The sequence below is a fragment of the Ambystoma mexicanum genome, chromosome 7q (assembly GCF_040938575.1).
Source record: "Ambystoma mexicanum isolate Mex_15411 chromosome 7q, UKY_AmexF1_1, whole genome shotgun sequence".
Lineage (NCBI taxonomy): Eukaryota > Metazoa > Chordata > Amphibia > Caudata > Ambystomatidae > Ambystoma > Ambystoma mexicanum.
The window spans coordinates 490970607-490995361 of record NC_090941.1 but is presented as its reverse complement, the minus strand read 5'-3'; the positions used below and the strand labels follow the sequence as shown (position 1 = coordinate 490995361).

Genomic DNA, 24755 nt, shown 5'->3' with positions numbered 1-24755 from the left:
TAAAATCATGGAGAACCGGATCATCTTGATTAACTAGAGGGATCGACCAGTCTGCCGCATTGCCACTAAGGTACGAAAGTACAAAAGCTACTTTTGCTTGATCAGTTGGAAAGGCTGCTGGCCGGCATAAGAAGTGCAACCGGCACTGATTGATAAATACTGCAAACCTCTTTGGGTCACCAGAAAATCGTTCGGGCGGAGCCAGAGGTACATTCCCAGGTAGGTTGATCTGCACTGGATTCATAGAGGATGTTGAAGGAAGATTTGCCCCTGATGCGGGTAACGGGGTCTGTCCGGCTTGTGACTGTAGCACTTGTCTAGCAAGATTGTCTGTTCTCTCCTTGGAAATAATTAGTTCCCTTCTTAGAGCATTCGTTTCCTGACGAGCTGCATGCACTTCTGCCCTTAGTTCCCCAAGTAACCGGGCTAGGGGGTCAGTATCCGAGGTTTCCATAGCGCCTGGGCGAGAGTTTTGCGGTAGGCTTTGCGTTCTGTAACGCTCACCTGATTCTCGCAGAGGCGCCGGTCTTGACTGGGCGACTACCGTATCTTCAAAGGTGATGTGTAGCACCCGGTTGGCTCTTTGGGCTGGACCTCTGTGCACTGTATGCCTGACGTGTAGAGTAAGATGTCTGCAGATAGAAAATATGGGGTTAATGAACTGGGGTTATTGGGGTGTCCCTATCTCTTTCCTCTTCTCCTCTCCTGTAGACCCCCAAAGGTTAACGCTCTCACCTTAGGTAAGTGAATGCCGAGCTCTCCATCTGCCTCGGGGCAGGGTGCTGTAACCAGTTTCTTCACTGGATAGGTAGCGCAGGCCTCTTGACTTCAGAAGACTGCTGTCCGTCGTTTACTGCACAAACGGTAAGTTTCGAGTCATTCAAATGTCTTTAAAGTCTTTAGTAATGATGTCTCTTGTTTTGCAGGGTTCCGGCGATGGCGGATGACGGGCTGAAGTGAGTTGAAGATGGAGCCCGTGTGATGAATAGAAGCGCCTGGAAGCACGTAAGTAAGCGCTTGTTGCCTGCTTCACTATGCGCTCTAACTGTCTTTTTATTTTGCAGGTACGAGTTCGGAGCGGCTGCAGGGTGCCAGAATACCCACTGGATTAGATGTGGAAAGGAGTAATGGCACGTGAGTATTAAAGTTCCCCAATGTCTTTAAACGCACCTTGTTTTGTCTTTCAGATGCGGGATGCAGCGCCGAAGGCCTCCGGAGCGTGAAAGAGTTGGTAAGCCTTTGCCTTTCAGATGCCGGAATGCTAACCTGTTCTTTCTTGTCTTTATAGGTGTTGCTGAAGACTGGATTCAGGATGGTAAGCCTTTGCCTTTCAGATGCCGGAATGCTAACCTGTTCTTTCTTGTCTTTATAGGTGTTGCTGAAGACTGGATTCAGGATGGTAAGCCTTTTTCCTTAGGCCCAGGACCGGATGCAGAAGACACGATGAGCGTTCTGCTGCAGAGGTTGCAGAATAACGCAAAGCAAGATTCATCCACCGGGTGTGGTTTAAATAGCCTCCTGTAGTGCTTAGGTGTCTCCTTCCACAGCCACGCCTAAGTAAGAAAAGAGTTCCTGGTAAGAAAAGAGTTCCTGCCTTCCAGAAGAGTTCCAGTGTTCTGAATCTAGGGAGTGGCTCCAGCCCCACCCAACAGGAAAAGTAGTTCCAAACCGAAGAGGATCAGAGGCTCAACTGGCAGGCAAGTAAGCAGCATGGTCTGCTGAAGGTAAGTCCACCCAAGCATTATGAGCCCGGCGCTTCCAGCGCTGGGACTGGGCATATTTATGAGCCTGGTGCCACTGGCACCAGGACTGGGTCCAAAAGGTCCCAATTGGGACTGGTTGGCTCTCGGAACCTGGGTTATGGATCTGCTTCCAAGGGAGTTGGGAAAACCCTGACCTTTTGGAAGCAGAGATCATGACATTCAAAGACAGTCTCTTACTTAGATTTGAATCAACAGTTGCAAATGTTCAACCAGTCTTTGACTTTCAACTGTTGATAGACAGTTCAACACAATTTACTTTATTAATATAGCGGGGCCACTGACCCAGAGGCATAAGGGTGCTAGGCGACAAAGACAAAAAAAAACACAATGAATTTCAAATAATAAAGATATGTCCACAGTTCATATGTATCAACAAAAGATATTTTATCAGGATGACTCCACAACGAGCGACAACATATTTTAGTGGTTCCACCACTTCTTTACAGATTTCAACCAAAGTATATGTAAAGACTGGAGGGGGTATCTGTACTCCTGCTCCCTATATGGCAGAGTAGAAGCACAGAGCACCCCAGCCAAGGTTCTCTATACGGTATCTGTGGACGATCAACCAAGGCTTAAGCTCTCAGGAGGTGATGCAGGCTGGTTCTTAAGTACAGTGTAGTCCCCAAGCACCCACACAGGAATGTCCACACACTAGGTTAGTGAAAACACAGTTCTTTATATAAATAGGCTCAAGTTATGTACACAATCACAAAAACACACGTTGTGCTCAAGATCATCTAAAATGGTAAATATATACAGTTTCTATGTGGTACCACAACTATTCTTTGATACCATTAAAATGCATTAACTGTACTCAGTTCAAATGTCATACAAATCAGTAAATAATGTGAACGAACAATAGATTTAGGAGGAAAAGCAGTTGGTTAAACAATAGGCAGAACACTGGCCCTGTTACCTAGACACAGTTCTGTGTGAGGATCCCCCAACCTGGGCAACCTGTAAATAAAGATATAATACAAGCCCAGTCCATATATTGTTTATACGAGTCTTATTTCCTTCCTAAATAGTTCTACCACCTCAATGTACCTGGAATAGCAGAGTTCGACGTCGGGTTGGCGACGGATCCTTCTTGAGTGGCTCCCTTTAAGGAAGGAGCCACGGATCGTTGAGATCCCTCGAAGAAATGGTGAACAACATCGTCGAGGCAACAGCTTCTGTCCTGCCGGTGCTCGTCGAAGATCGGTCGTGGACGTCCTGCGAAGATGAGGCGTGCGGTGCACCTCAATGACGGCAGTTTGTTGCCGCAAAGAGTCTGTGAAGAACTTTGGCCCAGCAAAGGCGTTGAGTCGTCATAGTCTTTGTGGTCTTCGGGTGGCAGGAAACCCACCGGCGGATGTTCCTCGGTGCACTGATGGTCTTGACTTTCTTGGGCCGGACAAAGCGGTCGGCGGTGCTGGCGGGAGAGCCCTTGAATTCAAAGTGTCTTAATCAATGGAGCGTTGCGGCTTCGGTTGTCGGCAGACAGCTTCAAGCGGGCCCTGCTTCTGGGCAACAAGGCTTTGACTGGGCAACAAGGCTTCGATGGGCCTCCAGCGGTTACGGTGGCCCTCCGAACCCTGGTCAACGATGGCAGATGGAATGTCTGGATGCTTTACTTTGGAGTCCTCAGCGGTCCCAGTCTCTGGTCGACAGTCTTTCGAAGGCTGACTTCCAGGGTGCTTCGGCGAAGGTTTAGCGGTCTGCACGATGTTCCCTTGTAGCTCGGGGAGAGGTCTCCTAGCCAGGTCCTCTCTCGGATTAATCTCTGGCACGGCAGCTTTCAGATTGCAGTGAAGGCAACAGCAGCCAACCTTCTTCGGGCTCGGCTTTCGAGATCAAGCATCAGTTTCGACTTCAGCTTCTAAACGATTTACATCAGTGAGCGGTCCCCAGATATACTGTTTGGTCTCTCATTCACTCTGCTGGGTCACACTCAGGCAACCAATCATTCAGAAGGGCATTCATGCAGGCAGGCAACCAATCAGGCTCACAGTGCATTCAGGCCAGTCTCCTCCCTCCAGGCACTCACAACAAGGAATGTGTATTGGGACAAGTACCCAGCCATTCAGCACTCCACACTGCATTCATACCAGTTTCGGGCAGGGCTGTCTCATTCATTGTGTTTCATACCAGAAACCAGACACCCATAACATGAAGTGCATATTGGTCACACACTCCATTTACCCAGGCCCCACCACAAGGGTGTACCCACAACATACAGTCACTGGGAAGGCTCCAGCCAGTCTGGCCTGGACTTCCCCACAATACCATATTTGGAACTTCCACCCAACAGCCAGTAAGGGGGAAGTGACAGAGTCAGGGTGTTCAAGAACTTTTGGAAAACAAGATAACAAGCAATAAAAAGCAAGAGGCTACAGGGGCCATCTTGTCTCCAATCAGGAATCAACTGATTCCAATGGCAGGGCCTGGGTATCCCAGAACGGAGGATACTCGGAGCACATGTCAAATTCAGCATGGAGCTGCCACCAGCCCATACCCTGCTCTGTGGGCCACACACAGGTGCCCAAAAACATACACTAGGAGTACAGGGTTGTAACCCCACCCATGGGTGCCATAAGGGTATCCCAAGGGTCTGTACACTAATCCAAAAAGAGGAAGAGGTGCACTTCCAGGAGTCACACATGGACTCCTTGGCAGAAAACAATACAGAACACACATGAAAAAGGACTACAGGACAAGGACAGGGAGGCCCTGTCCCTCCAATGCATTTCCAGCAGCACAGTATAATACTTCAATGGCTTCCACCTGGTCTACCACTACAAAGTCCCTGCCCTGGTATACTCGCCTGTCAAGACTAATGACAACTTCTACTACTACTACAAGTACTTCTGTGATGTGATTTACTTCAACCAAAGTCTTAACTTTCCACAACATCAGCTTTGATTATTTCTCCTGCTGGTTATTCCACACTTGCTATTGCCACATGCAATGCAGGTTATGCTCCTCTCTTCCTGAAAACTTCCTATAAAGGAAGGCAGCTCGCCTGCCACTTCCGTTTTCCTACTTTTACTTTAACCAATGCCTGAAAATGGCTTTTATTTCAACTCTTCTTTGACTTGGACAATGCTTGTTTAGGCCATTTGCGACATTTGTTTCTCTCTTATTTTGGCAATATGACTCACAAACAACTTTGTTCTTATTTGCTCTCTTTTGGCTTTGGCAATGTTGGTTCTTATACCCTTGACTCGATATTGCCCTTCTTCGATTGGGTCGATGACCGCTACAAGTATAATGATACCCTTCTAGCCCAAAGTTCTTATTCTGCCACTTTAGCTTGGTATCAGACCGATATTCAAAAGCCTTGTTACTCTGGCACTTTAAGTTCTTTATATCAATTCGGTATTCAAAAGTTTTGTTAAAATGCTGCTTTAAGTTCTTTTTTATCAGTTCATTGTTCAGAAGCTTTATAGCGGGCCAGTGGCAATCACATAGCGGTCTGGGGTCACACACTTGTAGTGAACTCACTCTTGTTCTCATGTGCGCTCGCTCTGCTGCCTATGGCTTCTCTGCCTTCTCTGCTGCCCGCCGCTCGGCAGCCTGCCTTCGTCTGCTTCCAGTGGCCCACGTCGGTCGGATTTGGAGCGCTCCTCTCTCCAGGGACACTCGGGTGCTTGCCTGCCATTGCTGTCCACTTTACACTGTCTTAAGCTTTTGTATTTTACGCTTTCCGCTTCATGACCTCTGCATCTACGTTTTTCAAGGGGGAAAGCTTTCACCAATAAAGCCTCCCGATGCGCAACCTCTGCATATAGGGTCATTGAACGGAGAGACCCTCTCAGAAATGGCTTTCCATCTGCTAATCATGGCAGCTCCGGCATCTCCCATGGTTTCCTTCAACTTTGACTGCAACGTGGAGTTACACCATTCACTCCACCTCCCACTACTCCTCTCTATGGCCTGCCCTTCAGGGGGTCTTTTATACCTTCCAGTCTCCCTCAGGTGTGGGTCATTAGGGCAATTAGACTGCCACTTGCAATCTTAAGCCTCTGCATCCCTCTTCTTTGTCACAGTATTTTGGGCATTGTGGAACTTGAAGTCCTCAATATTCAAATCCCCTTTTCCTTTCACAGTCTCAACTTCACAGTCAGCTATTATGATGGTATGGTCTTTGGGGAAGTTATTGAAGGGGTTTTCCTACCCCTCCTGACCTGCTCCCCCCAGGCCCTCCCCCGTGTGATCCTCCCGCCGAACACCACCCCCAGGATCAGGAAGCATCCGTGGCCACAAGGAGGGTCCCAGGCCAGGTTCTCTGGGGGAATCATCTTGGATTCATCACACTACCTGCTGTGACAAAATAACAGTGCCAACATCACATCTTGCCCACTGTCCTCTGAGAATAAGGCTGACAGGATCCTGACACTCACCCCCAACTGACCAGTTAAGCACCCTGAATGTTTTCCAATGCAAGAAGAATGAATCCCCAAGAGGGGTAAACTCTTGCAGAATAACCCAGCAGGATTCTTCCCAAAGGTCCTACTACAGTAAGTCAGACCCAGGATGTAAGGCGGGCCAGCATTGAACTATTCTGAACAATCGGCGAGAGCAACTAGTTAGGAACTACCAGGTCCCAAAGAAATAGGGTATTCGGGTAGGCATTTCCCAAGATGAATCAGGTTTAGAAATCCAAAACCCAGAGCAGATTCTGGAATGTCTTCCAGGGATTCAGAAAAAGATATGCTATGGGGAAACACTAGCACATCTAGTGAGACCCCTTAGTCAACAGGTATGGATCCTCAAAGGGAAAACATTAACTTATTCCTTCCCACCCCCCAGCATCAGTGCTTGTGAAGGGGAACAGCCCCATGATCCCTCGAAGAGCATTGTGCACCAGTAAGGGGGAGATGAGACCCCCTGAACTCCAGAAGAGGCGAGTACTCTACTGAGGGAGAGACTAAACCTCTGGGAACCCAGATGAAGGACATGCTCCGGTAAGGTTGAAAATAGCCTGAATCCCTGAAGAGGGGTGTGCTTTTGCAAGGAGGATGTGAGCCACAGGAACCCAGAAGAGGGGTGTGCTCCAGTAAGGAGGAAAAGAGCTCCTTGAACCCCAGAAGAGGGGTGTTTTACAGTGAGGGACAGAAGTGACATCTGAACCCCAGAAGAGGTGTGTGTGTTCCAGGGAATTCGGAGGAGAGCCCATTGAGGCCAGAATAAAGACCCCTGACCCAAGAGAAAGGGGGGTGAAAAGTAGCAAGCAGGAGGAGGGGATGTGTAATAGAAGAGAGCCCCTTGAAACCTAGAAGAGAGGTTTGCACGAGTGAGGGGGCAGGGGTGCTCTTAGCCCAGAAGAGGGGTGTTCTACAGTGAAGAGAAAGAGGGGAGAATGGGAGAGAGAGAGAAAGAAAGAGAGAAAGAGAAAGAAAGAGAAAGAAAGAGAGAGACACACAGAGAGAGAGAGAGAGACCTCAATACAAGGGAGAGGGGATGTAACAGAAGTGGGAGAAGTCCCTTGACCCTGGAAGTGGGGACCAAGTAAAAGAGAAGGAGAGCACCAGTGAAGGGGAGGAATTTTCGGACACCTGGCAATGGGAAGAAGCCCTAAATACTGAGAGGGGTTGTGGTTCCCAGAAGAAGGGATACGGACTGAGATATTAACTGTATGCCTTTCTTGTTGCTAGCCTCCACACATAATCCTGTTTCAAGGACTAGGTTTGCCAAGAACCTTTATGTTACAGTCACCCTGAAACAATAACCATGCAATAATCTTATGGCTTGCTTTTCCTTAATAATACCCTTTATCTTTATACTGCGGTCAGTAGTTGTGTCTTCCCTTGGCCATGGAACACATCTCATACTATATACAATGTTAAGCAGCAAATGTTCAATGTGACCCTTAGTTTTGTTACAACAATATCCTTTTATGTCCTCATGAAGAGGATGGAAAACTATATAAAACATTTTTTGGGAGGTTTAGGCGAATTTCAAGAACTATTATACGCAAAGAAATACAAAGTAGAGTTTACTGAGGAGGCTGGCCACATCCTCTGCCAAATCCACCACCAAACGGGAACTCTGTTGCAGCTCCTGCACCAGCTTCTGCCTTTTTTTTGTCAGCGCCAGGGGGAGCAGCACAATGTCTGTATGCGTCTCCAACAGTCTCGCAACAATTGGGCCTAGCTGGGCGCCATCATTGGTCAAATAGCAGTAAAAATGCCTACAAGCAAACTTCTTCACGTAACCACAGGATTTCAGAGATTGTATAGCTTTCACGATGTGTAGGTTGGGGACGTTCTTGTCTGCGAGCTTGGGAAGCTTGGGCATGTGCATCTCTTTCTTAGCCACCATGTCTCCCTCCTTGAACAGGAGTTCATACATGGAGATTCAGTTTTTCTTGGGCATCAACATCTCTGCAGCTGCTTGGTGGGCTGAAGCACATAAGGAAGCACTATATAAAGAAAGCACTATATAAAAAAAAGTTTAAATAGTGCATGCTGACTTACTGAAATACTGTCTGCAATACAAGTAAATCTGCATCTATTACCACCGTACAGAGGTAATTTCTGTAATCCGGTGTAGCCCCTCAGATTATCACCTGCACCAACTGTAATTTCCACTGGCGGAAATCATTCCCAAAAACATGATAAAGCTTAAGTAGGCAGTTATTCAATCAGACCCGAAAAAAAGCATGTACAGTGCATGAATGCTGCTTTAAGGGGAACCAACCACTTTCTTACATTCAAAAATAATTTAAGCAAACCAGAAATAGCTTTTGTCGTGGTATGAAACTGCATAACATAAGGGTTATATGGAACATGGTTTTACTAAAGTTAAACTGCCCGGTGCTGTTCTTGCAGCTGCCGGTTCCATTGAGGTGACAGCTGCTCTTAGCAAGCCCCTGCTCGTGTTTGCAATTTCTTTCCTGGAGACACAAACTTCTTATGTGTGCCACATCGCGGCCTTTCCTCCTGCTAACCCTTGTCCGTCTCCCAGCCCACCCTGCCGCCTGTTTGGACCTTTTGTCAACCTTCAGCCTAGTCCCTAGAGCAACCCACTGCCCGTGGCAGCCCCCTGCGGCTAAGGGCCAAGAAGCAAAGAACAGCTCCCGCAGTTGCAGCTCCAGAGGGTGTTCGCTGGTGTTCACTGTCGGAGCGCACAGCACAGCCGTCAACCAGCAGTAAATGACAAGGTAAGAAAGGTGCAGGCAGGGGGAACAACCATTACTGCTCCCTATTTAACCGTCCTATATCTCTTATTACTTCTATTCACCAATTCTGCAGTCTGCTGCACTTGGCAGTTGCACGATATCCCTCTATGGCATTGGTGAATTGCCATAATTAGCCTGGGGGCTCCTCCCGCGGCCCTTTAGGAAAGTCGAATCTGTGTGTGCTTGCATTTGCTGCTGTTTTTAAAAATGAGGCTTTTTCCACTTTTCTAGGGAAGTCGAATCTGCGTGTTCTTGCATTTGCAACTGTGTTTAAAAAATAGGCTTTTCCCATCTTTCACTCTATCTAGGGTCTTCCCTCTTTCCTGATAACTGGCTTCTAGGTATCATGCTTCTGCTATATGATAACCTAGGCCTTTTTCACTTTGTGGACACTTGACTCTAGTTGTGTTAGAGCTTTTGTTGGTGGTTGGTGTCGTGCTCTGTAGTTCCTCCCTCTCTCCCTCTCCTTTAACTGCTATTCTATCACCTATCCTATCCCTCTGACGAAGTCTGCAAGGAAAAAGTTCAAGAAGGATCTCCAATCCAGGCCTACCCATCGCTGACTAATATGTCAACGCTTCTTTCAGGTAGACTCTCACCGAAATCCTCTTTGTCGTTTCTTCGCTCGACCTATGGATTCTTCTTACAGTCTCTGTGCTGTCTCCTTTCTCTTCCTTTCCCATTAATGATGGCAACTGTTAGAAGGTACTCTTGGCATCATACCTGTCCTCTAGGGTCATCATTAATAGCTACCTAAATGGCACGGTCATGGACCAGGGCTTTCAGCCCAACCTATTCCTCCTTGATAGGCGCCTTCTGTCTTTCATCAACTTCCTCCCCTCTCCTGTCTCTCCTCCTTCTGCCACCTCCGATGCGTGTACCACACTCTTGTACCCCTCCACAGAAACCTTAAAAAATGGCAGCCTGCTCTACTTAGCTACCCCCAACTCTTGCTCTGCGATAAACACTCCTCCAACATCTGCAACCTCCTTGAAGACCGCACTCCCTCTCACCGAGACATGGTTCACTACCAGCTCTGTCACAAGTTTTGACACTCTCCTCCCTGAGGGCTACAAGATCCTCTCTAAGCCCAGGCCTAACTGGTCAGAGGCAGAGTGGCCCTGATCTTCCCTGAGTGGGCCCCTGCTGCTATCATACCCACTCAGGCCTACTCCTTTTTTCAAATGCCTTGTCTGCAGCCTTGGAGTCTCTCCAGGACTCTCTCTGACTCTGGCCACCATCTACAGGACCCCTGGAAACCTGGAAGTAGCAGTCTCCCACTTCCTCTCTGAGTAGGTTGACCTCACCTCTTCTCTCCTTGCCTCCTCCTTCAAGCTTCTCCCCCTCAGAGACTTCAATATTCACCTCGACTCCTCTGATGTGGCATCTGGATTCTTCCACAACCGCTGTGACTCTCTTTCCTGCTCCATTTTTCCCTTCGGCCCCACGCACTCTGCTGGACACACCTTGGATGCCCACATCCCCTCAGACATCCCCAGACAGTTTGATCTATGATGTGTTGGAGCCTGCAGAGGTTCAGGGTAGTGTTGCAGCCTGGTACAAAGCCAGTTTGGTCCGTATGCATTAGGGAAGAAATGTACAAGCAGAGGTGCACCGCCAGTATCTTAAGTATTTTGATGTCATAGTTTAACATAGCTAGGGGACGGTATCAATCGCATTTGTCAATAGGTTTCCCTGGTTTGGGAATGGGTAACACCAAGGTTTCCCGCATGCTGGCTAGTAATATGGCTTTACTGTATGCTTCTTCATAGACTTTTAATAGTATCAGGGCTATGGTAGGGCAGTATGTTTCATAAAACTCTGGGGGGAAGACCATCCAAGCCAGGCGTTTTACAGCAATGGCTTCCCTTATTTCATCTACAGTAATGAGTCGGTTTAGTGTGTTTCCCTGATCAGGGGCAGGTTTTGGAAGCCGAATCAACGAGAGAGCTTCTGTTCTGTCTTCCCGGGGGACTGGGTAATCGTAGGCGTATACTTGTGTATAGTATGTGGTAAAAATGTCATTGATTGCTAGTTGGGACCTCCATGGTGTCCCGCATTCGTCTAGGAGCAGTGTTGTCTGGGGTCTAGGGTGCTCCCATTTGCAGAGCCATGCTAATAGTCTCACAGGTTTGTCTCCTTCCACATGGGACCGGCCACCCATGTAGCATAGTCGTACCTAGCTAGTCTACCCTGTCCTTCGTGGCACCTTGAGCGCATTTCAAATAACTTCTCTTCTGTCGCTCGACAGTGTGGACCTTGGGTTTCTAGTGTTTTGATTTCCTCCTCAGCAGTTTCCAATCCCTCCTGTAAATTCTGGCGGATGCCGCCAGCCTTCGTTATAGCCTCCCCACTTATTACCACTTTCATTGTTTCCCAGATTGTGTCCCAGCTATCAACACTCCCGATGTTACAGTCAGAAAAATTGGTCAGGGATTTTAACAGTTAATTCCTAAAGGGCTCATTGGTCAGTGCACTTGATGGCAGACGGCATGTCGGGACAGGGGGTTTAGGGGTGGCAAGATTCTACGCCACTACAAGGGGAAAGTGGTCCGACACTGACGCCCAGGTATTCTGCGTTATGGAATTCGAGTAAGTGTCCCGACCATGTGAGGAGGTAGTCGATCCTAGTGTGTACTGTGGCGGGAGAATAGTAGGAGCATCCTCTCGTTTCTGAGTGTAGCTCCCTCAAGACATCGACCAAGTCGAGGTCTCCTAAAGCAGTGTTTAGGGCAGCGGTTGCTGGGGGTGGCAAATTCGTGGGGGTCAGAGGAACGGTTCAGTGTTACATTTCTCACATAGTTGAAGTCGCTCCCCATAGGATGAAGCCCTCCCGCCATAGTGCAATGAGAGAACGAAGCTTGCGCACATGAGGCGGGATTATGTGGTTCGGGAAATACGAATTTACAATGCAGATATCTCTGTATGATTAATGTAGCCCCGTATGATCAGGTATCTTCCCTCCCCATCCCTTTCTACTTCCAGTAACTGGAAGGGCAGTGAACCGCTAATCCGGGTCAGCACGCCCCTAGCATATTTAGAGTATTTGGCCCCATAGCCAGTCCCGCCCCATCGGTTTAGAAGCGCTACTTGATCTTCATTCATTGAGTGGGTCTCTTGAAGTAATGCAATGGAAATCTTCTTGCGTTGTAGATATGACTTCACCCAGCTTCTGCAAAGGAAGGAATTCAGACCACGCACATTCCAGGTCAATATTTTAACTGTGGCCATGGCATTGTTCCATTATGTATAACGTCAATTGGGTCCTGGGGTGCTCCAATCAATAAGAGTATTTACCACGCCCAGCCCCAGCAACGTGTGGAATGGAAGTAATTGGCCTGCAATCAGCAATGTCCCAAAGATCAGATGATCGCCCCATCGTCATGCATTTTACGTATGGTTCTTCGAGTTAGAGCTCAGTTCTTCCGTTTCCTGCCAGTCTGCCGCCAATAGGGCGCCCTCTTTACCAACAAAGGGTTTCCGCACACAGAGTCTCAACTGACGGGCCCAATCCAACCAGTGTATCCGGACACTGATCCCTCCATTGATTTGCAGGCGAATCAAACATTACCTTTTCTTTTATCCTTATGATTTCGAATTGGGGCGGGCACTCCTGCAAGGAATGTTTGCGAATGAAAGACAGGGATTGCATACGGTTCTTACATGTAATGACAGGAGGCTGAGTTTGTGTCTTATGACTGCCATGGGAATTGCATGGGGAAGCCTTAGAATCTTTTTCCAGAATTTACTTTCTAGTCCTTCTCAGCTTTTCCAGTCAATTCCCAATCCTGCCTCCGTCGCATAGACTAATGATGGCACCACCTTTGATTATAAAAACTGATAACCGAAGTAATGAAAATTTCCCATATTTTTTCCCCCCCGATTAGCATGACTTGGGTCGATAGCTGGTTTACTTTTAAATTCAAATTTGTTCTCCAAAGTTTCTCATGCCCACTTGAACTAATCAGGATTCCTAGGTACTTGATTGAGCCGTTTAATTTTATTTTTGTTCAGGGCCCAGCATTGGTTCTTTTTCCTTTGGTTGAACATTACCAACATTTCTGTCTTTCTTATATTGATCTTCAGTCCATTCTGTTTGACGTAGATCTGCAGGGCATCATGTTTTTCCTGGGGCCCAATTAGTGTCTTATCTAGAAGAGCCAGGTCATTAGCATACAGCAACCATCTCTAGGAAGACCCGTTGTTCTTCGGCGGGCAGGATTGAGAGGGGTCCAGCACATCCTTTTTGTCTGTGATGTAAATGTTGTCAAGGATTGGTGCCAAGTGGCAACCCTGCTTTAAACATGAATATGTTTTTATTTCTCTAGTCAGGTTTCCCGCCTGGTCTAGTCTTATTTGCAAAGAGGTCCCGGTGTGTAGGTCCTTGATGACTGCATTATATCCTTTGGGCATCCCATCATTGACATTTTGTCCCATAACTTGTCTGTCAATATTGTCGAAGGCGCAACAGCTTTTACTCAGCTTTTCTTTAGCACCACCAACAACATAAATTGACTCTGCCAGGAAAACTCTGCAGCACTTCAACTGCTACCTGGTTTACTCCCATGCCAGGCCTACTTCTCCAAATGTTTGTCATCCAGATCTACTACCCTACTTGAACTACATTTCACATCAACAGTGCTTTTGTGGTTTAGATCAAATGACAAGAGGTTCATAACATTTCACAGTATTCAGCACATGAAATATGATATGATGTGGCATTTATAATACGCCTGTACACAAGTGTTTCTAGGTGTCTCAATACAAAGGACGGAAGACATAGGGAGGACAAGACAAACGATCCTACTAGGCCATGTGTCATTCGGATCATGCAAATGTGACATTAGGAGGGCAAGGGGGGGAAGTGCAGGGAAGAGGAAGTGCGAGCAGGGCAACAAGGCTCTGAGTAAGTGCAACCAGGGTAGCGTGGCTCTCGGTAAGTGCAAGGAGGCAGATGGACCGTAGGGGTTACAGTTGCGACCCCTCATTTCACAGTAGGCCAGGAGGCAGTGCGAAGGAAGACTGGTCATGGAGGAGGAGCCTGGTACCGGGTGAGACTCTGAGGGAACAAAGCAAACCAGCCTGAGCACTAGATAGGTAAGTTAGCCAGAGAGCGAGAGAGAGAAGGCAGAGCAGAAAAGGAGGGTTTTGAGTTGCTTCCGGGAACTCTAGGTGGTCCAGCTAAAGTCTGAGGGGCAGGGAGGCTGTTCCAGAGGGAGGCACCTCCAGAAGAGAGAGATATACCCCCCCCGCTATCTGCCTGGAGAAGTGTCTGACCCTCAGAGAGAGAGGGAAAGACTCTAGAGGAAGGTATTTCAGAAGAGAGAGTTGGATGTAGTGCCCTAGGCCCCAAAAAGCCTTGTGGACTATGCAGAAGGTCTTGCACTTGATCCTTGTGGCCAGTGGAGAGATTTCAGGGCTGGGGAGATACAGTCCCTGGGCTTGATGCCAAGGATAAGTCTTGCAGTCCTGTTCTGGATTAGTTGCAGTGGGTGAACAGTAGAGGTAGGCAGATTGAGAAAGGCTGTTGCAGTAGTCCAGTCTGGAGAGAGCCAGGGCTCTGGAGACAGTGCGCTTCTGGGGGAAAGTGAGAAAAAGTAGAATATCTCTGAGGAGGTGCAGCTGGAAGTGGGCCTTTTTGGCAAGGACCCTGATATGAGGAGAGAAGGAGAGAGTGGAGTCGAAGATAATGCCAAGGTTTTTGCCTCACAGGAAGGCAAGGGTAGAGGGCAGAAGGACGGCGGACAAAGTGAGAAAGCAAAAACGGGATCAAGGGTCCCAATGAGAAGGATCTCCATCTTACTAGCATTAAGGCAAAGATCGTTGGCGGAGCACCAATCCTGAATCGCGGATAGACAGTCCGAAATGAGCGAGGGAGGAGAAGAGGATGAGGGAAGCCTGAAAGAGAGCTGAACGTCATCCGCATAACACTGAAAGTTAGAAAAGAAGGTGGAGATGAGTGGGCCAAAGGGGGCAGATGGACATTGAGCAAGGGTGAGAGGATATAGTTTCAGCAATTGCAACAACTCTTCAGAGGAAACAAGATTTCCATTGGTGCTCTTTGTTATTCTTTTACAAATGATGCTCCTTTCCCACTGGATATCCCTTCCCCAGAAGGGCAGCTTTTTTGTTACTCATATTTCCCCAACACACCAGTGACCAATGACTGGCAAGGTCAGGGTTTCTTTCTGCTTCTCCCTTGGCTTTGGCAATGTGAGTTTCTACCAGCTTTCACCAAATGTCAGACAAAATATGGGCAATATGTCTCCAGCCTGTAGACCTTCCATTAGCCCCCATCTGCTGTTGGCAATCTGGACTAAATTGCGATTGCATACATTTTAAACACTTTTGGCTTTGGTAATGCTTGTAGGTTTTAGCTTTTAATATCGCCCTCTTGGTTTGCTGGGTTTTCCACAGACTTCCATCTTTAACATTACAGTCATTGGTTACAAACAGTTGCTTTTCACTAATTAGATGTTCAAAATATCCTTGGGAATCACTTTCCCTTCTACGTGAGTGCCGCGTCTGCTGCTGCTCAATAGTTCGGTATTAAAAATTGCACTCTGAGCTTCTGTCACTTTCACGTGAGCGGTACTCACTCGCTGAATGCCTGCCTGAGCGGCGCAATGCCGAATGCAGCGCTCTGGGGTCACTACAAACATGTGAACTCACTGGATAGAACACACGCCACCATTCCCTTCGCTGCTCGCAGGACTTCTGCTTTGGCGGCTTCCCGTTTATTGGCAGGCTACTATCTTCAGTCCGCCTTTGTCCACGGCACCGGTATTTGGAGCCTCTCTTGCTCTGGAGATCTTCTGATGCACGCCAGCCACCAGAAATCTCCCCGAGGCCCTCGGGTGCATGCCAGCTACCTGAGACGGCCACCTGGGAAGGAAAACTTCCCTAGCCTTCGCTTCCCGCTGCGCAGCCTCTGCAACACGGGTCTCCCACTGGCAAGCTGCTTTCCTGCACGCTTTCCGTTGCACGACCACTGCCCTTCCGACTCTGGGAGATAGACCCTCTCAGGACCGGGAGCTGCAATCTGCCACGCAGGTATCCCAGCATCCTCTCTCTCCTCCAGCTTCAGTACGGGCGGTCTGCATGTGTCACACTGCTGCTTCTTACTGCTACTGCTTCTCTCCTGCTCTTCCTTGGCATGCACTTGAGGAGTCATTGTAAGCCTATCAATCTCCCTCATGTGTGGGCCATTGGGATTAATGAGACTACTGCTACAACCTTGCACCTCTTCAGTCCTCTTCCTCGTCCCAGTACATAGAGAATTATGGGACTTGAAGTCCCTAATAACAAAGTTAGTTTTCTGGGCTTGATATTCACTTTTAAAACACTTTTGTGCCTCCCAATATTCTTTAAAGGAATTTCATATGATTCAGACACCAGGCTTAAATGACAAAGGATAGGCAATTCTTTTAAGCTGTTATTTTTTTCTAAACTTTCGTTCACTGTACCTTTGGGTGTCAGAGAGGTCCTTAGCTTTCCAAGTTTTAAGATCTTTATAAGGAGTTTTATTCCTCCCAAGGCCTGAGAGATTATAATTGATCTCATTCCTATTTACAGGCAGATATTGTGGAATAGCTAAATTGTTATGGCAACAAGCTATTACATACTTTGGCATTATGAAGTTATCCTCCCCAAATGAGGGCAAATACTGTGCCTCATCCCACAGATTCCTCTCACTCCCCTGGGACTTTTCTACTCCCAGGTGATCCTCCCACAGAACACCACCCCCAAGGTCAGGATCAGAAAGTCTCTGCCTTTCCCTGGCCATCTGGGAGGAGACTTTATGCAGGGATTTAGTGAGGGATCTGTAGGATTCCTCATAGTCCCATGAAAGTTTTAAAGTTTTTTTCCAGTTTAAAAAAGGAAACACGATTGCTTCTATTCACTGCAAGAGAAGCATGTCTGTATGGGACTCCCAAAAGAGAGTAGGTTAGGGGAATGCATCTTATGCCTACTGCGAGGGGTCAGAAATGTGAGGCAGACAACTTTGTATCGGTTTTTCATAAGATGCCATTTTATTCACTTAAATGGCTTTGATAAACACCTCACTATCCCTACCCTAAAGAGGATTTCCCTGCTTTTCAAAATAACTAAAAGGAAACGCTGCAATAAAAGGAATCTGTCCCTCACACTTTTTTGTACAACAACTTAACAAGGTAATGGATGGCAATGCAAATCAACATTAACAGTTATGTTCAATATACATTTACTGTTTCTCCTTGTGACCTGGGTAAAATCCCCTTCCCCAGATTTGACAGGATGTTTATTCCACAGTTCAAAATTGGTCTTTTCCCATTTTGTAACTAAGTTCAAATAATAGAGTTTCTCTAGTTCAAAGACAGTCTCTTACTTAGATTTGAATCAACAGTTGCAAATGTTCAACCAGTCTTTGTCTTTCAACTGTTGATAGACAGTTCAACACAATTTACTTTATTAATATAGCGGGGCCACTGACCCAGAGGCATAAGGGTGCTAGGCGACAAAGACAAAAAAAAACACAATGAATTTCAAATAATAAAGATATGTCCACAGTTCATATGTATCAACAAAAGATATTTTATCAGGATGACTCCACAACGAGCGACAACATATTTTAGTGGTTCCACCACTTCTTTACAGATTTCAACCAAAGTATATGTAAAGACTGGAGGGGGTATCTGTACTCCTGCTCCCTATATGGCAGAGTAGAAGCACAGAGCACCCCAGCCAAGGTTCTCTATACGGTATCTGTGGACGATCAACCAAGGCTTAAGCTCTCAGGAGGTGATGCAGGCTGGTTCTTAAGTACAGTGTAGTCCCCAAGCACCCACACAGGAATGTCCACACACTAGGTTAGTGAAAACACAGTTCTTTATATAAATAGGCTCAAGTTATGTACACAATCACAAAAACACACGTTGTGCTCAAGATCATCTAAAATGGTAAATATATACAGTTTCTATGTGGTACCACAACTATTCTTTGATACCATTAAAATGCATTAACTGTACTCAGTTCAAATGTCATACAAATCAGTAAATAATGTGAACGAACAATAGATTTAGGAGGAAAAGCAGTTGGTTAAACAATAGGCAGAACACTGGCCCTGTTACCTAGACACAGTTCTGTGTGAGGATCCCCCAACCTGGGCAACCTGTAAATAAAGATATAATACAAGCCCAGTCCATATATTGTTTATACGAGTCTTATTTCCTTCCTAAATAGTTCTACCACCTCAATGTACCTGGAATAGCAGAGTTCGACGTCGGGTTGGCGACGGATCCTTCTTGAGTGGCTCCCTTTAAGGAAGGAGCCACGGATCGTTGAGATCCCTCGAAGAAATGGTGAACAACATCGTCGAGGCAACAGCTTCTGTCCTGCCGGTGCTCGTCGAAGATCGGTCGTGGACGTCCTGCGAAGATGAGGCGTGCGGCGCACCTCAATGACGGCAGTTTGTTGCCGCAAAGAGTCTGTGAAGAACTTTGGCCCAGCAAAGGCGTTGAGTCGTCATAGTCTTTGTGGTCTTCGGGTGGCAGGAAACCCACCGGCGGATGTTCCTCGGTGCACTGATGGTCTTGACTTTCTTGGGCCGGACAAAGCGGTCGGCGGTGCTGGCGGGAGAGCCCTTGAATTCAAAGTGTCTTAATCAATGGAGCGTTGCGGCTTCGGTTGTCGGCAGACAGCTTCAAGCGGGCCCTGCTTCTGGGCAACAAGGCTTTGACTGGGCAACAAGGCTTCGATGGGCCTCCAGCGGTTACGGTGGCCCTCCGAACCCTGGTCAACGATGGCAGATGGAATGTCTGGATGCTTTACTTTGGAGTCCTCAGCGGTCCCAGTCTCTGGTCGACAGTCTTTCGAAGGCTGACTTCCAGGGTGCTTCGGCGAAGGTTTAGCGGTCTGCACGATGTTCCCTTGTAGCTCGGGGAGAGGTCTCCTAGCCAGGTCCTCTCTCGGATTAAACTCTGGCACGGCAGCTTTCAGATTGCAGTGAAGGCAACAGCAGCCAACCTTCTTCGGGCTCGGCTTTCGAGATCAAGCATCAGTTTCGACTTCAGCTTCTAAACGATTTACATCAGTGAGCGGTCCCCAGATATACTGTTTGGTCTCTCATTCACTCTGCTGGGTCACACTCAGGCAACCAATCATTCAGAAGGGCATTCATGCAGGCAGGCAACCAATCAGGCTCACAGTGCATTCAGGCCAGTCTCCTCCCTCCAGGCACTCACAACAAGGAATGTGTATTGGGACAAGTACCCAGCCATTCAGCACTCCACACTGCATTCATACCAGTTTCGGGCAGGGCTGTCTCATTCATTGTGTTTCATACCAGAAACCAGACACCCATAACATGAAGTGCATATTGGTCACACACTCCATTTACCCAGGCCCCACCACAAGGGTGTACCCACAACATACAGTCACTGGGAAGGCTCCAGCCAGTCTGGCCTGGACTTCCCCACAATACCATATTTGGAACTTCCACCCAACAGCCAGTAAGGGGGAAGTGACAGAGTCAGGGTGTTCAAGAACTTTTGGAAAACAAGATAACAAGCAATAAAAAGCAAGAGGCTACAGGGGCCATCTTGTCTCCAATCAGGAATCAACTGATTCCAATGGCAGGGCCTGGGTATCCCAGAACGGAGGATACTCGGAGCACATGTCAAATTCAGCATGGAGCTGCCACCAGCCCATACCCTGCTCTGTGGGCCACACACAGGTGCCCAAAAACATACACTAGGAGTACAGGGTTGTAACCCCACCCATGGGTGCCATAAGGGTATCCCAAGGGTCTGTACACTAATCCAAAAAGAGGAAGAGGTGCACTTCCAGGAGTCACACATGGACTCCTTGGCAGAAAACAATACAGAACACACATGAAAAAGGACTACAGGACAAGGACAGGGAGGCCCTGTCCCTCCAATGCATTTCCAGCAGCACAGTATAATACTTCAATGGCTTCCACCTGGTCTACCACTACAAAGTCCCTGCCCTGGTATACTCGCCTGTCAAGACTAATGACAACTTCTACTACTACTACAAGTACTTCTGTGATGTGATTTACTTCAACCAAAGTCTTAACTTTCCACAACATCAGCTTTGATTATTTCTCCTGCTGGTTATTCCACACTTGCTATTGCCACATGCAATGCAGGTTATGCTCCTCTCTTCCTGAAAACTTCCTATAAAGGAAGGCAGCTCGCCTGCCACTTCCGTTTTCCTACTTTTACTTTAACCAATGCCTGAAAATGGCTTTTATTTCAACTCTTCTTTGACTTGGACAATGCTTGTTTAGGCCATTTGCGACATTTGTTTCTCTCTTATTTTGGCAATATGACTCACAAACAACTTTGTTCTTATTTGCTCTCTTTTGGCTTTGGCAATGTTGGTTCTTATACCCTTGACTCGATATTGCCCTTCTTCGATTGGGTCGATGACCGCTACAAGTATAATGATACCCTTCTAGCCCAAAGTTCTTATTCTGCCACTTTAGCTTGGTATCAGACCGATATTCAAAAGCCTTGTTACTCTGGCACTTTAAGTTCTTTATATCAATTCGGTATTCAAAAGTTTTGTTAAAATGCTGCTTTAAGTTCTTTTTTATCAGTTCATTGTTCAGAAGCTTTATAGCGGGCCAGTGGCAATCACATAGCGGTCTGGGGTCACACACTTGTAGTGAACTCACTCTTGTTCTCATGTGCGCTCGCTCTGCTGCCTATGGCTTCTCTGCCTTCTCTGCTGCCCGCCGCTCGGCAGCCTGCCTTCGTCTGCTTCCAGTGGCCCACGTCGGTCGGATTTGGAGCGCTCCTCTCTCCAGGGACACTCGGGTGCTTGCCTGCCATTGCTGTCCACTTTACACTGTCTTAAGCTTTTGTATTTTACGCTTTCCGCTTCATGACCTCTGCATCTACGTTTTTCAAGGGGGAAAGCTTTCACCAATAAAGCCTCCCGATGCGCAACCTCTGCATATAGGGTCATTGAACGGAGAGACCCTCTCAGAAATGGCTTTCCATCTGCTAATCATGGCAGCTCCGGCATCTCCCATGGTTTCCTTCAACTTTGACTGCAACGTGGAGTTACACCATTCACTCCACCTCCCACTACTCCTCTCTATGGCCTGCCCTTCAGGGGGTCTTTTATACCTTCCAGTCTCCCTCAGGTGTGGGTCATTAGGGCAATTAGACTGCCACTTGCAATCTTAAGCCTCTGCATCCCTCTTCTTTGTCACAGTATTTTGGGCATTGTGGAACTTGAAGTCCTCAATATTCAAATCCCCTTTTCCTTTCACAGTCTCAACTTCACAGTCAGCTATTATGATGGTATGGTCTTTGGGGAAGTTATTGAAGGGGTTTTCCTACCCCTCCTGACCTGCTCCCCCCAGGCCCTCCCCCGTGTGATCCTCCCGCCGAACACCACCCCCAGGATCAGGAAGCATCCGTGGCCACAAGGAGGGTCCCAGGCCAGGTTCTCTGGGGGAATCATCTTGGATTCATCACACTACCTGCTGTGACAAAATAACAGTGCCAACATCACATCTTGCCCACTGTCCTCTGAGAATAAGGCTGACAGGATCCTGACACTCACCCCCAACTGACCAGTTAAGCACCCTGAATGTTTTCCAATGCAAGAAGAATGAATCCCCAAGAGGGGTAAACTCTTGCAGAATAACCCAGCAGGATTCTTCCCAAAGGTCCTACTACAGTAAGTCAGACCCAGGATGTAAGGCGGGCCAGCATTGAACTATTCTGAACAATCGGCGAGAGCAACTAGTTAGGAACTACCAGGTCCCAAAGAAATAGGGTATTCGGGTAGGCATTTCCCAAGATGAATCAGGTTTAGAAATCCAAAACCCAGAGCAGATTCTGGAATGTCTTCCAGGGATTCAGAAAAAGATATGCTATGGGGAAACACTAGCACATCTAGTGAGACCCCTTAGTCAACAGGTATGGATCCTCAAAGGGAAAACATTAACTTATTCCTTCCCACCCCCCAGCATCAGTGCTTGTGAAGGGGAACAGCCCCATGATCCCTCGAAGAGCATTGTGCACCAGTAAGGGGGAGATGAGACCCCCTGAACTCCAGAAGAGGCGAGTACTCTACTGAGGGAGAGACTAAACCTCTGGGAACCCAGATGAAGGACATGCTCCGGTAAGGTTGAAAATAGCCTGAATCCCTGAAGAGGGGTGTGCTTTTGCAAGGAGGATGTGAGCCACAGGAACCCAGAAGAGGGGTGTGCTCCAGTAAGGAGGAAAAGAGCTCCTTGAACCCCAGAAGAGGGGTGTTTTACAGTGAGGGACAGAAGTGACATCTGAACCCCAGAAGAGGTGTGTGTGTTCCAGGGAATTCGGAGGAGAGCCCATTGAGGCCAGAATAAACACCGCTGACCCAAGAGAAAGGGGGGTGAAAAGTAGCAAGCAGGAGGAGGGGATGTGTAATAGAAGAGAGCCCCTTGAAACCTAGAAGAGAGGTTTGCACGAGTGAGGGGGCAGGGGTGCTCTTAGCCCAGAAGAGGGGTGTTCTACAGTGAAGAGAAAGAGGGGAGAATGGGAGAGAGAGAGAAAGAAAGAGAGAAAGAGAAAGAAAGAGAAAGAAAGAGAGAGACACAGAGAGAGAGAGAGAGACCTCAATACAAGGGAGAGGGGATGTAACAGAAGTGGGAGAAGTCCCTTGACCCTGGAAGTGGGGACCAAGTAAAAGAGAAGGAGAGCACCAGTGAAGGGGAGGAATTTTCGGACACCTGGCAATGGGAAGAAGCCCTAAATACTGAGAGGGGTTGTGGTTCCCAGAAGAAGGGATACGGACTGAGATATTAACTGTATGCCTTTCTTGTTGCTAGCCTCCACACATAATCCTGTTTCAAGGACTAGGTTTGCCAAGAACCTTTATGTTACAGTCACCCTGAAACAATAACCATGCAATAATCTTATGGCTTGCTTTTCCTTAATAATACCCTTTATCTTTATACTGCGGTCAGTAGTTGTGTCTTCCCTTGGCCATGGAACACATCTCATACTATATACAATGTTAAGCAGCAAATGTTCAATGTGACCCTTAGTTTTGTTACAACAATATCCTTTTCTGTCCTCATGAAGAGGATGGAAAACTATATAAAACATTTTTTGGGAGGTTTAGGCGAATTTCAAGAACTATTATACGCAAAGAAATACAAAGTAGAGTTTACTGAGGAGGCTGGCCACATCCTCTGCCAAATCCACCACCAAACGGGAACTCTGTTGCAGCTCCTGCACCAGCTTCTGCCTTTTTTTTGTCAGCGCCAGGGGGAGCAGCACAATGTCTGTATGCGTCTCCAACAGTCTCGCAACAATTGGGCCTAGCTGGGCGCCATCATTGGTCAAATAGCAGTAAAAATGCCTACAAGCAAACTTCTTCACGTAACCACAGGATTTCAGAGATTGTATAGCTTTCACGATGTGTAGGTTGGGGACGTTCTTGTCTGCGAGCTTGGGAAGCTTGGGCATGTGCATCTCTTTCTTAGCCACCATGTCTCCCACCTTGAACAGGAGTTCATACATGGAGATTCAGTTTTTCTTGGGCATCAACATCTCTGCAGCTGCTTGGTGGGCTGAAGCACAAAAGGAAGCACTATATAAAGAAAGCACTATATAAAAAAAAGTTTAAATAGTGCATGCTGACTTACTGAAATACTGTCTGCAATACAAGTAAATCTGCATCTATTACCACCGTACAGAGGTAATTTCTGTAATCCGGTGTAGCCCCTCAGATTATCACCTGCACCAACTGTAATTTCCACTGGCGGAAATCATTCCCAAAAACATGATAAAGCTTAAGTAGGCAGTTATTCAATCAGACCCGAAAAAAAGCATGTACAGTGCATGAATGCTGCTTTAAGGGGAACCAACCACTTTCTTACATTCAAAAATAATTTAAGCAAACCAGAAATAGCTTTTGTCGTGGTATGAAACTGCATAACATAAGGGTTATATGGAACATGGTTTTACTAAAGTTAAACTGCCCGGTGCTGTTCTTGCAGCTGCCGGTTCCATTGAGGTGACAGCTGCTCTTAGCAAGCCCCTGCTCGTGTTTGCAATTTCTTTCCTGGAGACACAAACTTCTTATGTGTGCCACATCGCGGCCTTTCCTCCTGCTAACCCTTGTCCGTCTCCCAGCCCACCCTGCCGCCTGTTTGGACCTTTTGTCAACCTTCAGCCTAGTCCCTAGAGCAACCCACTGCCCGTGGCAGCCCCCTGCGGCTAAGGGCCAAGAAGCAAAGAACAGCTCCCGCAGTTGCAGCTCCAGAGGGTGTTCGCTGGTGTTCACTGTCGGAGCGCACAGCACAGCCGTCAACCAGCAGTAAATGACAAGGTAAGAAAGGTGCAGGCAGGGGGAACAACCATTACTGCTCCCTATTTAACCGTCCTATCTCTCTTATTACTTCTATTCACCAATTCAGCAGTCTGCTGCACTTGGCAGTTGCACGATATCCCTCTATGGCATTGGTGAATTGCCATAATTAGCCTGGGGGCTCCTCCCGCGGCCCTTTAGGAAAGTCGAATCTGTGTGTGCTTGCATTTGCTGCTGTTTTTAAAAATGAGGCTTTTTCCACTTTTCTAGGGAAGTCGAATCTGCGTGTTCTTGCATTTGCAACTGTGTTTAAAAAATAGGCTTTTCCCATCTTTCACTCTATCTAGGGTCTTCCCTCTTTCCTGATAACTGGCTTCTAGGTATCATGCTTCTGCTATATGATAACCTAGGCCTTTTTCCCTTTGTGGACACTTGACTCTAGTTGTGTTAGAGCTTTTGTTGGTGGTTGGTGTCGTGCTCTGTAGTTCCTCCCTCTCTCCCTCTCC

The 24755-nt window shown here is 47.4% G+C and overlaps 1 protein-coding gene and 2 pseudogenes across 5 annotated transcripts in view; all 3 read right to left on the bottom strand.

The window, feature by feature from the left end:
• RCBTB1 (RCC1 and BTB domain containing protein 1) overlaps positions 1-24755 on the bottom strand; it is a 765714-nt gene that overhangs the window by 125416 nt on the left and 615543 nt on the right. The window lies entirely within an intron of this gene.
• Positions 7741-8145, bottom strand: LOC138527763 (small ribosomal subunit protein eS10-like; annotated as a pseudogene).
• Positions 23098-24615, bottom strand: LOC138528860 (small ribosomal subunit protein eS10-like; annotated as a pseudogene).